Source organism: Odocoileus virginianus, chromosome 32 (genome assembly GCF_023699985.2).
Source record: "Odocoileus virginianus isolate 20LAN1187 ecotype Illinois chromosome 32, Ovbor_1.2, whole genome shotgun sequence".
NCBI classification, from domain to species: domain Eukaryota; kingdom Metazoa; phylum Chordata; class Mammalia; order Artiodactyla; family Cervidae; genus Odocoileus; species Odocoileus virginianus.
The window spans coordinates 18,621,247-18,640,027 of record NC_069705.1 but is presented as its reverse complement, the minus strand read 5'-3'; the positions used below and the strand labels follow the sequence as shown (position 1 = coordinate 18,640,027).

The following is an 18,781-nucleotide window of genomic DNA, read 5'->3' as shown; positions in this document are numbered from 1 at the left end:
TGGATGGTCATTCTCGAATGACCCGGCTCCTAAGGAGGGGGGGCTCTCCTGGGGGCCCTCCCTTTCCCCTCTCAATGTCCAAGACACCTTGTCTCTCTGCCTCCCTGGCTGCTGCACCCATTGCTTAGTCGTTCGTGGAACAAGCTGCCCCAGGAGGCAGCACGCACGCGCCCTCCAACGGTGTGCCCCAGCTGAGTCTGGGAGACCATCTGACGGGGATGTTTTAAGGGGATCCAAGTTCAAGGTGGGAAGTTGGGTTAAATGACCTCTGGGATCCCTTCTCATTTGGGGGTTTGATTATTCTATATCTATTGTTTGTTTTTTAATTAAAAACAATTTTTTTTACTGTGAATTTTTCAAGTGTGCAAAAAAGCACACAAGTAACATAATAACTGACAAACATCCATGTAACCAGCACCAACTGTCCGATTTAGCCTCTTGCCACATTTATTCTGGATACAAATGCACTCCCTCTGCAGATTTGTGGGGTCTTTTTTAAAATTAAATATTTATTGAGGTATAATTTACATATACAGAGTACACAGATTTTTGAGTGTACAGTGTGATAAGCTTTGACAACTGTGTACATAAGTGGAACTACCAGCCCAGACAAATTAGAGAATTTTCTCCTGTGTATCTTTTCTGGTCCATCCTCCCCCATCAGAAGCAACCACTGTCCTGATTTCTCTCACCATAGATTCATTGCGCCTGATCTAGAACTTTCTATAAATAGAATCATACAGAATGAACTCTTTTGTGCCTGGCCTCTTTTGCTCATCGTTATGTTTTTTTTTGGATTCTTCCATGACGCTGTATCAGTAGTTCATTCCTTTTTATTTCTGAGTAATATTCCATGAGATGCAGACACCACAGTGTATCTATTCACCCAATAAAGGACCTTCCCATACATATTTGTCCAAGATAAATGAAGATGTATGTCCATAAAAAGAATCCCACAAGTATATTCATAGCAGCTTTTCTCATAATAGCCCCAAACTGGAAACAACCCAGGTGAGTGCTCTATTTTGATTTACGATCATCTTTCCTCAAAGACAGTGAGGACAGGATGCCCCCCTGATTCTTCCATGGACCATCACAGTGGTTTGAACATAGGGGAGAATTGGTAAGTCTTTGTTGAATGGGTGGAAGGTGGAGAAATGTGCAGCCTAGTCTCTGAGCCTAGTTTAAGAGATGAGGGGTAATGCTTACCCCTGATCAGCTCCACCGGGCATAAGACAGAATGTGAGCAGGGAAAACATAGGGGGCCGTTCATCCAAGAGCCTCAGTGCTAAGCTCAGCTCCTAGTACAGGGTAAGTGTTCAGAATATATATGTCGAATAAATGGAAAGAAGCAAACACGTTGTGGAGTGACAATCACTAGGTTCTCCTCCTTTTGGACCATCCTGGCTTCCACAGTAAACTTGCTTCCTGAAAAGACACACTCACCAGGGTATGGGGACAAAGAGTCAGTGTAAAACGCAGAGAAAGGTCCACCAGGAAGGCCTGGAGATAAGGATGAGGAGGTTAAGAGTTTCCAGAAGAAAGTTAAAATAAGCTGGTTTCTAGCTCTTGGCCCCATGCCCTATACATTAGCTCTTTCATTTTTACCCCTGGTAGACCCAAGCACAGGAATCCACCTGTTTACAATCGAGAAAGTTGCCTGGAGATCCCCAGGGACCTACCGCCTCTAGAATGCCCAGCCCCTCTCCTTTCCATGGCTGCTTCAGGCTCACATGTCCACCGTGGTATCCAGCAAAGCCGGGAAGGGGAGAGCTTTTCCTCTTCCCCAGCCACGGGTTCCTACAGTTCAGCTCTTCAGGAAACCAAACACGTGCCTGTAGATGGAAAGCTGATTTTACAAGGGATAGAAACTGTGGCCTCAGTTCAGTGGGTCTGTCCCAAGGCAGGGATAAATATGTTCCTTTAAATGACAAGTCTTCATAACTTCAAGTTCTTTCAGGCAGGAACAAAAGGTTTCAAGGGAAGGCTGGAGAAGAGGATGTTTCCTGGGTTCTCTGACTCTACTGTGACTCACAGGAGAAATAGTATCTAAGGATCTAGATTTGGGCCTGTGATGACCCAACTCTTTCACTTGTCCTGGAACCTGCAGGCACTTTAGTTTCTAGGAAGTCATAGTGGAAAAATGATGTAGGATTCCAAACTCCTGAATCCTTCTGCTTGTGCACCTAACTATTTATGGGGCCTCCGACGAGCCTGTTTCCTCACGTGTACAATGAGAATGCTGGATTAGACAATGTCTTAAGCACCGCCTCTCCAGCTCCAAAACCTATGCTTCTAGCATCACGAGTTCAAAACCTTGATCCCACTGGCTCTTATCACGATATTTATTTATTTATTTTTGTTGGCGTATCATTGCTTTACAATTCTGTGTTAGTTTCTGATGTGAAACTAACAAAACACGTGAACTTTTCTCCTTCATGCATTTATAGGGATGAGACTGGTGGGTAAAATAGATCGCTAGTGGGAAGCTGCTCTATAGCACAGGGAGCTATGTTCACAGCCATCTCTAGCATCGAGTTCATGTGTTTTGAAGACTCACACGCATGTTTTAAAGACAACAGCTCACTGTTCGTTCCTATCAAAGGCAATTTTCCTGCTCACGATGTCTCTTTTTTAGGGTCTAATTTGGAAATGGTTTTAGTCAACTGTCAGTGTAGATGGGAAAAAAAAATTCTGAAAGATTTTCTGCTTTCTATCCTTGTTGATAATACAAACAAGGCCCCACCGCCTTGTGAGGATGGTGGAGGGATAGGAAATTCTCATCCTTTCAGGGCTAAAAATAAGCATTTGTTGATGATCGGGAGAATCTGACTGCTTGAAACGGCAGCAGCCTGGAGTCTTACACCACGTGAAAGAGGAGGGTGCCTTTCCCTGGCTGGATCCAGGGACACAGAGTTAAAATAAAGTTGACCTTTTGAAGAGGAACACTGAGAAACTTGTGTCTGTGGTTTCCATCCCCCTCCCCCATTCCCATTTTGTGTGCCAAGCACTGAATTTTACATAAGTACATACTCTAAACTGAACATCCTTTATTTCCTGTTAGGACTTACAGTGGCATACATATTCAGCCTGACCTTTAAAGAAGTTACAGCAAGAGGAGGATTTCTAAGGATTCACTTTATGGAAGATCCTGAAGATTAAAGATAGTTCAGTCAATAAAAAGGGCTTTTTCCCTACTTGTTGACTGACAGAACCATTGGTCTGTTTGTTCGCATTGGCCTTCGTCCTTTCTTTCTAGAGGTCGAGGGCTTGGAGAAGACGGACCTGGCCCCAGATTCTGACTTTGCGCCCCCCACCCTCCACGTCGGGGGACTGTTGGTGATGCACTGAAGCCAGGCTGACCATTGGGCAAATGGCAGGATGACCTCAAAGGATGCTGAGAATCTGGGGAGCAGAGATAAGTGTGTTGGGCCCCCACAGTGGTGTCCTAGTGACAAGGAAAGCCAGTCTTAGGCTAAATTCTGCCAAGTAGCCGAAGGTTTATTAGCACATTGGCACAACACAATTGTATTAACAGAACCTCTGTAGCCAGCTGTTTCGCAGAGCTCTGATACAACCTTGCCTAGAGGGTTTGCTCAGAGGTGTGGGACGTGCCTTTTGCTCAGAGGTGTGAAGTGTGCCTTCGCAGAGGTCAGCAGGGACCTGGAAGAATGCAGCGGGTATCATCTCTGGGGCCCTCTTCCTGAAAGGAGCCCAGTGGCCTCTCCAGACGGGTCAGTGTCCTCAGCAACAAATTCGTGATCATCAAACCTTGCAGGGCTGACTATATAATAATGTTAACTCAACTAAGAAGCAGACACTTTATTAGAAGCATTTCATAAATGAGACAAAGTGCTGCTTTAAAATGCTTTTTTAATTATTACTTCACATTTTAAAAAGATTCTGCTTTCTAAATTGAAATAATGTGTCATATGTTCATTTCACAATCAGAAAAATAGAAGACCTTCTGTGCATTCGTATGGCAAAACTTGTCTGCAGGGAAGGACCTATCAGAACAGTCTCCACTTTTCTATATTGGCCCTCCAAGTGATTATGGCTAGGTTACAACTGAGGTGGTTTCAAAAGACTTTCTGACCATTATTACCTGTATACTGGCAATCTCTACTTCTTCACACCTTTCAGATTTTAACCTTAAGACCCTATGACTTCACCAAGGGTGTCAGAGCATGTGACAACTTGGACACACAGCTCAGCTCTACCCCTTATTACGCTCTGTGACCTGGTTAAGCTCCTTAAATTCTCTGAGCCTCATGGTCTTCCGGTCAAAATCAGGGCTAATAAAACATACTTTGCAGGATGGTAGCATGTGGTGGGGAAAATGTGTGACTTCATAAACTGCTAGTTGGAGTTTGTCCAATCACATTTTTTTTTTTTAAAGAAACTGATTTTTTAAATGTTGATTAAATCATGTCAGCGAGCTGGATAAGGCCCCTGGTCAAGAGAGTCATTTAGAGAGGAAGTTGTTTCTTAAGGTGGTGTATGCGCATAGGGAGCAGGAAAGGAAATTGAGAGTGATGAGCGGCTGTTAGCCTCTTTCCTTTCCTGAACCATCTCCGCTACCGCCCCCAAATCCCCCTCCACCCCACCCCCAACCTTCCTCCCCTTCCATCCTCTCTCTCTGACTTATGAGAGGTAAAGGCCTTTATGCGGTCCTGTCCCTCAGCACATTACAGCCTTTGATGTCAGAATATCCATTTCCTGCCCCCTCCCTGCCACCAGCCAGGTAGACCACGCCCTCCCCAGGGCCTGACCTGGCCTCACCTGCATCCTCATCCCTTGCCTGGCTTCCAGAAAGAGCATCTCCTCTGTTGCAGAGGGTCTGGAGGGCAATTCTGTTTCCTTCTTTCGCCCCCTCCCCCGTGGAGCCTGGATGGTTCTTCAAGTCTCTTTCACACCCTGTAAACCGATGGAGTTCGTTACTTTACACTCACCCGGAGACACAGTCACACAGACACACACTGATTTTCTGTCCCCTCTCTTCTTCCCTCTTTCTTATTTTTTAAAAATTTTATTGATTTATTTGGCTGTGCCGGGTGGCGTGTGGGATCTGAATTCCCCAACCAGGGACCAAACCTGCGCCACCTGCGGTGGAAGCGCAGAGTCCTAACCAGGGAAGCTCCCTCTGTCTAAGTTGTGGGCTTTAGATGCACCGGGCATAGCACGTGTGTGTATGGTGGCTTCAGTCATGTCTGACTCCTATGGACGGTAGCCCGCCAGGCTCCTCTGTCCATGGGATTCTCCAGGCAAGAATACTGGAGTGGGTTGCCATTCCCTTCTTCAGGAGATCTTCCCGAACCAGGGATCGAACCCACGTCTCCTGCATTGGCGGGCAGGTTCTTTACCACTGAGCCACCGGGGAAGCCCTTAGGTGCACCAGGCTTTCAGAATTGGAGCCTAGCACTCTGTCTTCACTTTTCAGCTGATTAAAATAAATGCTCCCAACCGAGCTTGGATGCTAGGGTCTGCCTTTCCTTTTGTTCCTGATGCTTTCTCTTCTGTGTCTCCCTCACCTACCCACCCTCAACGTCCTTTACCACCTTGGAGAGGTTTTGTCTGCCTGTCTGATCCTTGCCTGAAGAAATAACAGAAACAGGATGGTCTTAATTTAAACTACTTGGTGGAGGTGGGGCCGTGCAGACAGAAAGAAAAGGAAGGCCATGTCCTCTTAAAATGTCACAAGACAACATTTTCTCTTTTTCTGTTCGTTTTTACTCAAATACAGCCATGCTTTATTTGATCTTTGTATCTCGGAAACCAGGGGTAATCTTCAGAATCTCTTTCATCACTTTGAACTTGACCCCAGGGAAAAATGATACAGCATCCAAGTTCAGAGGAGTGTATTTGAGGTTGGGGGCTTATTTTCTTTGTCCTGGTGGGTAGCAGTGTCTCTGACTCATTTGCTGCTTTTTATTTTCCTCTGAGGAGTGACCAGAATCGCAAATCTTGACATCTGTCCCATAAAGCAGCTGGGGACAGTAGCAAATGCTGGGCGCCTCCTTCCTCCCCGGCATCGAGAAGTCAGCGTGTGCTGCTCAGAGGGGACTGGCACGTGTCACCCCGTGAGCAGGTTTGCACAGCACGTGTGCCCTGGAGCACAGATGCCACTGACTTGTCAGACAGAAGCCCAGGTCTCGCTTTCTTACCAGTGAAAATTGGTTTTGTGTGTGCCCGTGCATATGCTTCATTATAAAAAGTTGACAATAAAGACATTCTGCATGTAAAGAAGAATCCCACCCCCACCCGTAATTGGCATTACCATTTCACTGTGTGTTCCTCTAATCTTTACAATATAAATATAATAGGTATATTTGGAGGAGAAAAAAAACTAAACCGCACACATATGTGCCTATTTTTCTGGCCATGGAGTCATATTATAAATGCTATTACTTTTAAAATGTACATGTTGTAGAATCTAACCTTGTCACTGGGTAAATTTGCAATGTCATTTTCATACTATTGTTTTTATTTTTATTGAAAATTTTTCTTTTACAATATTGCTTCTGTTTTACATTTTAGTTTTTTGGCTGTGAAGCATGTGGGATCTTAGCTGCTTGACCAGGGATCGAACCCACATCCCGTGCTTTGGAAGGCTAAGTCTTAACCACTAGACCACCAGGGAAGTCTCTTATATAAAAAAAAAAAAAAATTAACACTGATGTTTTTAAATGGCTCCATAGTAATCTGTTCTGTGCATATACCACAATTTATTTAACTTCTGTCTTATTCATAGGTTTGTTTTTTTTCTGTTATAAATAAATAATGTACAGATACATTTTTGCCCAGTTATGTCTTAAGATGAATCTCTGGACGTGTGATTGCTGGGCGTACCATCATTCTCCAAGTTGCCCTTCCATCCCAACACTTATCATGAATTTCACCTGTTTTTGGACACTTTCTATTTGTATAAATTTCCCAACTCATTCAGGGGCCTGTTATGTTGTGGGTAAAGTAAAGGAAAAAGAAACAAATGCCTTGGATAAACAGCGAATGTTTCTTTATCCCACAGTCCAAGTTTAAATACTTGTCTTCCTAAAGATCCCTTCAAGGTCACCATGCAACTAGGTCCAAGTGTGTGAGGTGGGGGACGCAGGGAACTGCAGGCAGATGGGACCAACCCTCGGAGGGATGCTCTGCTTCCTTTTCCCGTGTTAACCCTTCTCTCTCAATGTGCACATCACTTAACAGGACCTGTAACATGACAGCTTTGTGTGTGGAACACTATGTGATATAAATTATTTTTTCTCTAAATTCCATGAATGAAGAAGCATCGTGTGTTGGCCAGCTCTTGTGATTTCTCAACTGTGTCCACCACGTTTGTAAACTGTCTGGTCTCATCTCCCTGCCACTCTGGGAGTCAGTGTTCTGTTCTACCTCTTAAAACCTGATGCGTTGAGAATTGATCATTTGGGGTTGGACATGGTGGAGCAGGGGAGGACTGGGAGGGACAGGCATAACTGGAACCAGGGGAAGACCCAGCAGAGAGACGCATGTTTCTTATTGTTCCTGTTTCTCTCTTCTACGGACTCACTCTTTCGACCTGAGCAGGGGGTTGAGAGGGCGCACAGGGGAGAAAAAGCTTCCGACCTTGAGGTCTCTCAGCATCTCCTGTGAACGGATGGAGATGGGATTTGACTTTGTGGCTGGGAAAGTGGCCTGGAGCATCTCCGTGGGAGGCCAGTGAAACTGTAAACATTGAATAAATAGAAAACTGCAGTCCACACCACTTCTGTGAGACAGACCACACCTGGGTTTCGGTTTAGTCTTTTGATCTCCTCAGACTACTGATGAGAGGAGCAAATGGGATGACATTTATTTGCTTTGAAAATAAGTGAGAGCACCAGTCGAATACAATAAATTCAGGATCTAGGTCATCAGAGTATTTCTAGCCCTTACCAACATAGATTATTAAAAAGTTAACTATACAAGGGCACACAGCTGCTGGAAAAATAACTTTTCACCATGCATTGTAGGCACCAAGCTATATTGAAAGTGAAAGTGTTAGTTGCTCAGTCCTGTCCAACTCTTTCAGACCTCATGGACTGTAGCCAGCGAGGCTCCTCTGTCCATGAAATTCTCCAGGCAGAGTGTACTGGAGTGGGTTGCCAATTCCTTCTCCAGGGGATCTTCCCAACCTAGGGATGGAACCCAGGTCTCCAGCCTTGCAGGCAGATTCTTTACCATATAAGCCATCAGGGAAACCCAAGCTGTCTTGAGGGGCCTGTATAAAAACATCTAGGTCTTAGGATTTCCTTGGTGGTCCAGTGGTTAAGACTCCGCACTTCCAATGCAGGAGATGTGAGTTTAATCCCACAATCTGCCTAGAGCAGTATAAATAAATATATTTAAAAAAAAAAATAACAGAAAAACAAACACTAACCTTTAAAAAAATCTAGGTCTTGGTTATTTTATTTGAAACAAAACTGATTCTATTTTTAAAGCCCCAATTCATCTAATTTATCATATTTATAGATATCTGTCTTTAAAAATAAACAAATTCTTTTTCTCTAAAGTTAAGGCTGCAGTGTAGTAAAAATGCAGGCAGGAGATGTGGGCGAGCTCTATTCTCATTGAAAAGATAGAGCAAGTGAAGTAAGAAAATGTGGTTGTGGTGGTTTAATCACTAAGTCGTGTCTGACTCTTACAACCCCAAGGACTGTAGCCGCCAGACCCTTCTGTCCATGGGATTCTTCAGGCAAGAGTACTGGAGTGGGTTGCCATTTCCTTCTCCAGGGAATCTTCCCGACCCAGGGATTGAACCCTGGTCTCCTGCACTGCAGGCAGAGGCAGATTGTTTACCAACTAAGCTACAAGGGAAGTCCAAGAAAATGTACAGTCCCTGATTTGAGACCAGACTTTCCCCACTGAGATCCTGGCCAGTAGGTATTTGAGGGTATAATCAGCATCTTTTCTTACTGTTTTCCCAGCGCTAAAGGATTCATGAGGATCAGCCTAGAGTGGGGGAGATTTATGAAGATTCAGAGTGAGCAGCGAGGTAGTGGAGCCTCCTGCACACGGGGGACAGATGCGTGCTGGAGATGCTACTAAAACCCTTCATTCACCTCGGGCCAGGGGCTCTTGTTTTGTAAATTCTTCATCTGACACCACCTCGGTTTGCTAACTCACATTTTATCTGCTTTGCAGGTCTCTACGCCTGGCATCTCTATCTCTCTGTAGGAACTCTGGGCAACCACAGTTGTCAACACCCCAGCTCCCCACCAGCAGCTGAGCAGTCAGTAGGAGCAGCTGAGCCTGAGAGGGGCCCCAGCTGCAGTCCTGGTGTGGGGAAGGCACCAGCCGCAGGGAAAGAAAGGGGCAGGCACTGGGGGGTGGCGGGCTGGCTGTAGACTGGGGTGTGAAGCTCAGTTAGGCTCTTCCAAACCCAGAGTCAACACGACCGACCTTCGCTAATAAACTCATCCGTGAGACCTACCAAAGTCAGATAGAAGGACTGAGAAATCTCAGATGACCTAGTTAGATAAGGTCCTTCAGCATTTTATAGTGCCAGGGCCCAAAGAGAACAACCAGAGAGAGTTAAACTGTGCTGTGAAATGAAATGGAGTACTAACGAAAGATGCTTTTGAGCTTGGCTAGATTTTTGCCTAATAGTTTTTGCTCCCTACTCTCTATCAGCTGGAATGGAAGCCTGAGGTCTTTCAATTTTCACAAATAAAAATCATCCCAGGTGTACTGATGTACTGATGACCATCTTAGAAGTCTGGTTCTGCCCTCATAAAGCTGTGTGTGTATGTGTGTGTGTGTGTTTATGTATCTTTCTCTTTCCCCTTCTTCTCAACCTCTTGTAAACTTTAAGGAAAGCAGTTTGGTTCAAAGAAAAGCTGTTTGTTTTTGTTTTTTTTTTTTAATGTCAATTATTGGAAGTTATGGAAGCTTCTGAGTCTGTTTCATAATGCCTGGGTGTTTTTCATAACATCACAATCAAGAATCCTAACACTGAAAGAATATAGGTTTTCTTTCCTAAGTCTGCATTTTATACCCACTCAGAAAGCTTTGGGGGACTTTCAGAATTGGTCAGACCATGTGTGTTAGGTCTCCTGGTAAATGACTTAAAAGGAAACAGGATTTAACAAACACAAGGAAAGTGTCTTACAAACAATTTGCCAGATGGCTCTCCTCCGCTTGTCATATCAGCTTGGCTTTGTGACTTATGGGTAAATTTCCTCGTACAATTCCCACCGGAGCTGCAGAGTCAGCGAGAGTGTGTCAGAGGAATATCTAAATAAATCCTGGGCAAAGTGGAGTTTTCAATCATGAAACTTCTTGGTGACTTTAATCACACGGAGAAAGCTCCAGGGCTTGGAAGGGTAGAGTTTATGAATTAACCCACAAAGCCCGTGTAAGAGGCGAGACTCACTTTCCACCACAAAATTCAATGGAACCCACTTGGAATACAACTTGCGGTTCAGTCTCTCTCCTTTGACTTGATGTAATTGTGCCTTTTTCAGCTCTGGGATTAGAGAGAGGTACCAAAATAGTCTGCCTGACACTAGCTTTTCTCAGGCTGTGTGGATCACAACCGGGAATAGGAAAATGCCAGAAGCTTCTCAAGGCAAAATGTTTTCTTCATTGTCCATATGGAAAGGGGGTGGGAAAGGTTTTTCAACTCCTTCAAGGCAAATATAATACATTCTAATGGCTACTGTGCTCTGATGAAGAAAAATGGGCAGACTCCTTGGCCAAGAGTAAGAGGTATCTCCATAGTAAGGCCTCCTGTTCCATTGCCCAATAATTATTTACTTTAGGTTTGATTTTTCCAAGTCTGAAGTTGCATATACAGGAAACAGCCTTCACAGCAAGGGCTGTTTCTGTGCTGGTAGGTGGAATTGGGGCCAAGAAAAGACAGTTACAAGTGTGTTTAATAGACTCCAAGACTCTTCACTGTTCACTTGTGTAACTGTCCCTCTCTTATTTGTGATTCTGTTTAAGTTGAAATAGAAGAGAATGATAACTATCCTTTTTAGTCCAGTTGTGTAGACTAACATTGGCTGAAAGCCTGAGCTTTTCTTTTAAAAACAAAAACCAAAAATTAGCAAAAGCGTTAAACCTGGAAGTCAGGAGGCCTGGCTTGTCCCTGGCTCCAACTTTGCCATTGATTTAGTTTATGACCCGATTTGATCCTTGTCTTTTCCATCTGTGAAATGGGATAAAGGAGGAGGGTTAAAATAAACCACTTTTAAGATCCTTTCCACGCTGGATATGAAGCTATCATTTTCTTCTTTAGTCCTCTTTGGATTATAAATAATCAACCCTGACCTCCTTGTAACTGGGAAGAGTTAATTTTAAATTTACACTGGATCTGTTTCTGTGGCTCTCAGTTCAGTTCAGTTCAGTCGCTCAGTCATGTCTGACTCTTTGCGACCCCATGGACCCTGTCCATCACCAACTCCCGGAGTTTATTCAAACTCATGTCCATTGAGTTGGTGATGCCATCCAATCATCTCATCCTCTGTCGTCCCCTTCTCCCGCCTTCAATCTTTCCCAGCATCATCAGGGTCTTTTCCAACGAGTCAGCTCTTTGCATCAGGTGGCCAAAGTTTTGGAGTTTCAGCTTCAATATTAGTCCTTCCAATGAATATTCAGGACTGATTTCCTTTAGGATAGACTGGTTGAATCTCCCTGCTGTCCAGGGGACTCTCAAGAGTCTTCTCCAACACCGCAGTTCAAAAGCATCAATTCTTCGGTGCTCAGCTTTCTTTATAGTCCAACTCTCATATCCGTATCCGTACATGACTACTGGAAAAACCATAGCCTTGACTAGACAGACCTTTGTTGGCAAAGTAATGTCTCTGTGTTTTAATATGCTACCTAAGTTAGCCATAACTTTCCTTCCAAGGAGTAAGTGTCTTTTAATTTCATGGGTGCAATCACCATCTGCAGTGATTTTGGAGCCCCCCAAAATAAATTCTGCCACTGTTTCCACTGTTTCTCCATCTATTTGCCATGAAGTGATGGGACCGGATGTCATGATCTTAGTTTTCTGAATGTTGACCTTTAAGCCAACTTTTTCACTCTCCTCTTTCACTTTCATCAAGAGGCTCTTTAGTTCTTCACTTTCTGCCATAAAGGTGATGTCATCTGCATATCTGAGGTTATTGATATTTCTCCCGGCAATCTTGATTCCAGCTTGTGCTTCATCCAGGCCAGAGTTTCTCATGATGTACTCTGCATATAAGTTAAATAACCAGGGTGACAATATACAGCCATAACGTATTCCTTTTCCTATTTGGAACTAGTTTGTTGTTCCATGTCCAGTTCTAACTGTTGCTTCCTTACCGGCATACAGATTTCTCAGGAGGCAGGTCAGGTGGTCTAGTATTCCCATCTCTTTCAGAATTTTCCACAGTTTATTGTGATCCACACAGTCAAAGTCTTTGGCATAGTCAATAAAGCAGAAATAGATGTTTTTCTGGAACTCTCTTGCTTTTTCAATGATCCAGAGGATGTTGGCAATTTGATCTCTGGTTCCTCTGCCTTTTCTAAAACCAGCTTGAACATCTGGAAGTTCACAGTTCACATATTGTTGGAGCCTGGCTTGGAGAATGTTGAGCATTAGTTTAGTAGTGTGTGAGATGAGTGCAATTGTTCGGTAGTTTGAGCATTCTTTGGCATTGCCTTTCTTAGGGATTGGAATGAAAAACTGACCTTTTCCAGTCCTTTGGCCACTGCTGAGTTTTCCAAATTTGCTTGCATATTGAGTGCAGCACTTTCACAGCATCATCTTTCAGGATTTGAGATAGCTCAACTGGAATTCTATCACCTCCACTAGCTTTGTTCATAGTGAAGCTTCCTAAGGCTCACTTGACTTCACATTCCAGGATGTCTGGCTCTAGTGAGTGATCATACCACTGTTATTATCTAGGTCATGAAAATCTTTTTTGTACAGTTCTCCTGTGTATTCTTGCCACCTGTTCTTAATATCTTCTGTTTCTGTTAGGTCCATACCATTTCTGTCCTTTATCGAGCCCAACTTTGCATGAAATGTTCCCTTGGTATCTCTAATTTTCTTGAAGAGATCTCTAGTCTTTCCCATTCTATTGTTTTCCTCTATTTCTTTGCACTGATCACTTTAACCCTTTTAACCCTGTGACTTTAAACCTTTTCTTATACATAATGACCTGCCACAAGGAGATAACCTGAGCTGCCCACCTGTGAAGGGCTATAAGGAAGTGAAACTAACACTTTACCCCTGCCTGAGGCTGGCCATTTTGGGGACATTTGCAAGGACCGAATAAGGTTTTCACTTTGTTTCCTCACCTCCCCCCATCTCTGATCTATAAAAGAACCTCACAACCAGGCCCTGACTGGATGGTTATTTTGAGGCACTAGCCTGTCATCTTCTGGGTCACCCCGATTAAAGTCTCTTCCTTGCCTCAACCCCTCATTTCTCGGATTCATTGGCCTTTTGTTCGGTGAGCAGAGCGGGCTTGGATGCGGTAACATCCTTTCATGGGGAAGTGGAGAGGTGGTGGTGTGAATCAACTTTCTTCAGAAAATTTTAATATAAACACCTTAGAACATTGGTGTAAAGAGTTGATGTTTACCTCTGTCAGGGATTATGTACTTATGTTTCAGGTCTGTTGCAATATCACCCCTGAATAGAACTTCAAAATCAGTGGTGAATAAAAACTTGATCTCTTAGTCATCATCTTGGTGGGTGAGGTTAAGTGGTCCCCTCACCATCTCCAAATTTGCTTTTGCATCCTCTTTTGGAACCTCTCTCCTTGGGCCTGTCTCCGTCACCTTCAGTTCCCAAAGTCCTCTCCCCACTTTAGGGCTGTCTCTGACCACCTCTCTAAAGAAAGTCCATTTCCCTCCCCATCACTTCATCCTGGTTTGCTTTCTTGCTAAGCTTTATCTGAAATTGTTTTATAATTTTCATTTGTTGGCTTGTTTCCTCTCTTCCTGCATGAGAAGGTGCGATCATGAGCCTAAACTCTGTCTTGTTCTCTGCTGTATCCCCAAGGCCAAGTTGAAAATTCTTTTTTTTTTTAAACTACAATTCCTCTTTTTATTTTTAAAACTTATTTATTATCATTACTTTTTGGCCCTGCTGAGCGGCATGTGGGATCTTACTCCCCTGACTAGGGATCGAACCTAAGTCCCCTGCATTGGAAGCACAGACTCTTAATCATTGGACCTCTGGGGAAGTCCCCCAAATTTTAGGTCTTTGTAGAAGGCAGGAGTAAATCTATGTCTCTTTCCCCCATCATGTTCCTATCACGCTAAACTTTTTTCTTCAAATGTGCCATGCCATGCCATCCCCTTCATGCTCTTTGCTCTGCCAAGAAGGCCCGTTTCCTTGTTGCAATTCTACCTAAGCTTAAAAAAACAGCTCAAAAGCTGCTCCTCCTCCAGCACTGCTCTGGGACTCGGCCTGGAGCTACTGTAGCTCTTAGCCCTTGTGCTGACTTCCTTTATCTGTCTACCCTGTGGGTCGGAAGGGATCCCTGATGTCAGGGACCAAACCTTATTTTACCTCAGTCCCTGCAGGCTTAGCACCACAAGTCTGACTAGTGGGTGCTGAGGAGTATTTGTGAATGAATGCATTGACAAAGAATGTCACCTGCCATTTAAATAAACAAAGGATACTGAGGCCATCAAATCATCAGCCACTGTCCTGGCCCTTTATGATGCACCATAAGGGGAACTCAAGATGCTGGGGGGTGGGAGGAGAGGTGGCTACCAGCCTCTGCGGGTCACCCCCAGTGGTGTACCCGGAGGGGCTTCAGGAGAGGGAAAAACGGAATACTGGCCCTAGACTCTTACCAATAAATCCATTAACTTGAGATGTCTGGTTTTCTTTAATTAGCAGTAATCTTTTGATGTTCTGACTACCTGGGTTTTTTGTTTGTTGTTTGTTTTGCAAAAAAAAAGCCTATATTCCTGACTCCTCCCTATCTCTTTGGAAGAATCCCTCAGAGCTACCTGAGATGCTGGAGCTTAAGTCTTCAGTTAGTCCGCTTAATAAAACAGAATTCTCACTTTTTAAATTGTGCCTTTTTTTCCAGTTGACGAATGACTGATTTCCTGCAAAGCTCTTGGATAACCAAACTTATCTGTGGAGACACAGCCTAGCAGCCCCTGGACTTTTTTGGGAGACTCTGTTTACTGCCATTGTGTTTCTGGAGGGAACCTGCCCAGTGGCTCAGATTGAACCGGAGATGCCAGTTCAATCCCTGGGTCGGGAAGATCTGGAGGAGGAGATGGCAGTTCATTCCAAAATTCTTGCCTGGAATATATCGTGGACAGAAATTTCTGGAGGGGACCTGACTAGGGGAGATTGTAATGACCATCTGGAAGTAGAAGATACTGTCTGACTAGAAGGTAAGCAGGTGCTGTTTGCTGCCCTTTGGGTGAGGGACGCCAGACCCTCAAAAGCATGTCAACCTGTCTACTACTCTTTGGCCTTTTCTCAATCAAGTTGTGGAACAGATTCCCATTCCACAGTTGCTTGCAGCCCGAGAGCTGTGAAAGAACTGCTCACATTTTCAAGTATTAGTCCCCTGGGTCACAGATTCCACTGAAACCCTGGAGGAAGGCACAGAAAGGCATGTCAACTTCACCTGCTTCAGATACCATTTTCCCGGATCACTTGACCAAAATCTGGCTGGAAGAAGGGGTGCCCACAAATGATCAGGTTCTTCTCAACCTGTTTCTGATTCTCTGGTGAGTTAGATGTGATGACAGGAATGACCGTTCCCCTGTTAGTTACAAGTGGACTGTTAGGAGATTAGTCATTTAATTTTTTTTTAAGAAATTTAAAAAAAATTTTAATATGGACTATTTTCAAAGTCTTTATTGAATTTGTGACAAGATTGCTTTTGTTTTATGTTTTGGCTTTTTGTCATGAAGCATGAGGGGTCTTAGTTCCTTGACCAGGGATGGAACCCACACCCCTGCACTGGAAGGTGAAGTCTTAACTGCTGGACCACCAGGAAAGTCCCTAGTCATTTTTATTAGGAACAGTTATAACAGGGCAAAACATCTCCACCTGGTACTGCTAACTTCCACTCACAGGGGATGTTACTGAAAAGTTTTAGAATGTAGAAGAGATACCCTAAATCTACAAACAATGGGGAAAATAACACTTGCAAAACAAAATAACATGTATAACTCTTTTTTGATTGAAAAATGAATTTTTTTCTGGTTTACCAAAGATGTGGAAAATAGGAAGCTCAGGATAATAGCATTTAAGTAACTAGCCCAGCCTTTGGGATCAAAGTTTTTAAAGTCTTACCTTCTGGGGGATTCGGTGGAGGGTTTGATTAATGGAGCAAGATTTTCTAGAGGATTTGATGCTACAGTTTTGGGTTTTTTAGATGTCGGCATCTCCAGTGAATATTATAAAGGTTAATATAATATGATTCTTCTTGGGTTACTCTTTTGATTGCCTTCCTTATTGTGTAGGATTCCTCCTTTGTTTTAATGCCTCCCAGCCCCTTTTATGTTCTTCTGTTTCCATCTTATGTCATTATGGCTCTATCCTATTTCTCCTATTAATTTAAAGCTCTTTAAGGGCAGGACCTGTAGCTCAGTTATCTCTACAGCTCCTGCATCATTCAGCACAAAGGTAAGAATTCAATACATTGACATCTTAGTAGAAGAAATATTCTGTATGTATTACAGACCTGTGGCTATAGCGTAAGACAGAACGTTATAAATGGCAAGGGCAATATAAGTACAGCATGCACAGGGAATTCAAAGGCCCCAGAGCTGTAACCTGCTATCATATTGTTTTGTGCGACAGTCATATTCTTTGACTCTCCTCTGTGTAATGTCAGCTCTTCTCTACTGATATTTATGCCTTACAGCATCCTCTGTAGAGTATCGACTCACCTATACTTTTTCTCTTCTTCTAGGAAATGAACTCTGTCTATCATCGCCGATGGGTCACTTGACGCCTTTACAATGTCCCCCACTGATAGGGTGAGTATATAACTTATCATCCAAACAAAGACAGTTTGGGGAGTAAAAAAAATGCTATTTCTCCTTAACCTGGAGCTACAATCCACGATGTCAGTCAACCTGCAATGAATGATCATCCCACTGATGGGAAAAAGCCTCTGGGATTATTCCTGGGATATAAGCCTTTCCAGGTACCCAAGAGTCCCCTTCTCCAACTATCTGCTTTGCTTTCTCAACTGGTTTCCTATAGGTGACAGACTCTTAGCTTATTGACTCATGTTAATTTAGATTTTTAAAAAATATTATTTCCTAGGGTTAAATACAGAATTCTGCAGGCCAGAATACTGGAGTGGGTAACTGTTCCCTTCTCCAGGGAATCTTCCTGACCCAGGAATCAAACCGGGGTCTCCTGCATTGCAGGCAGATTCTTCACCAGCTGAGCTACCAGGAAAGCTCTTACTAGGGTTAGACGTCCTAGTTTTTGGTTTTGTGTTCTTTTTGTCACCTTGCTCAGATAGTTCTCTTCAATACTGAGATATGCAGGGTTAAGCTTTTGTTCCTATAGCCTTGGTTCTATTCAGTACAATAATGCCTTCTATGAATGGCCCAAGCGACTTCACCCTAACTTCCCTACCCATAAAATAAACAGGATGCAGCCTGCTTTAGGAAAACTTATCACAAAAATGTGAGGCATCTTATTTATTAATTTTTTAAAGTTATAGTTACTTGGTAGGGCTGGGGTGGACTAGTAGGGGTGGCGTGAGGGGGAAAGGGGGAGAGCCGTGGGGGTACAGTACATCTTCTCAGGGACTTCTTTCAGGAACACAGCGCAGGAATTTACAGACCACATCAAGCACGCTGGAATTAAGCCAATCTGCGAGGCTCTGTTCTTGTATCGGTGGGAAAGGCTTCGATTTGAACAGAAGTGGCTTATATGCTGACTTTTCTCACTGCTGTGAGATATAGGAAATGTGCTTTGTCGTCATTTTTTAAAATTGCAAATTGTGTGACCCCGAGACCTTCAGCACAAATGGTCTGGGAAGAATGGTTGGGAATTCTCTGGTCCTTCGAAGTCCCTTGCTCTGTCCTTGGCAGCTGGGCTTCTCCCTTCCTGTAGAGAGAAGTTGGCCTGGCTGCTGCTGTTAGCGGACTTTGTAAGCTTCTTGCATGGGACCAGTGGGATTTTTAAAAACATGTACCCTCTCTTTGCCAGGCTTTCCAGACTCTTTGAGATCTAAAAAAAAATTTTTTTAAGTTTTTAAAATAATAATTTTATTTATTTATTTTGGCTGTGCTGGGTCTTTGCTGCCGTATGGGCTTTTCTTTAGTTGTGGTGAGTAGGGGATACCCTTTAGCTGTGTCGGGCTTCTCATTGCAGTGTCTTCTCTTGGGGTGCATGGGCTCCAGGACACGTGGGCTTCAGTAGTTGCAGCTCCCAGGCTCCAGAGCACAGGCTCAGTAGTTGTGGCACTTAGTTGCTCCACAGCCTGGGGACTCTTCCCAGATCAGAGATGGAACCCATGTCTCCTGCATTGGCAGGCAGATTCTTTACCACTGAGCCACCAGGGAAGCCCCTCTCCCAAGTTTTTTAAGTCAACTTTTTATTGTTCAGAGTCCTCTTAAGGACAGCTCCCCTATGATGCAGGTTAAACCCGAAATGATAAACATCCATTCCTTTATGACAATGTGCTGTTTACTTACTCATCAGGGGTGATGGGCTGGGGGAGGGAATGAAACTGGATGGAGCCCAAGTAATCAGCCGTGACTTTTCTGATTCCGGAAAAGTCAAGGGCTCTAGAACCCAAAGAGATAGACTGTAAGAGTTTAGGTCGCTGGA

The 18,781-nt window shown here is 43.8% G+C and overlaps 1 long non-coding RNA gene across 1 annotated transcript in view; it reads left to right on the top strand.

The window, feature by feature from the left end:
• The window catches only part of LOC139032590 (uncharacterized), a 37,093-nt gene extending 20,124 nt beyond the window's left edge, over positions 1-16,969 (top strand). The window contains exons 2-3 of the long non-coding RNA XR_011485125.1: positions 15,048-15,363; positions 16,899-16,969. This is a non-coding gene — a long non-coding RNA (uncharacterized lncRNA). The remainder of the gene's footprint in view (positions 1-15,047; positions 15,364-16,898) is intronic.
• Positions 16,970-18,781: the final 1,812 nt, after the last annotated feature.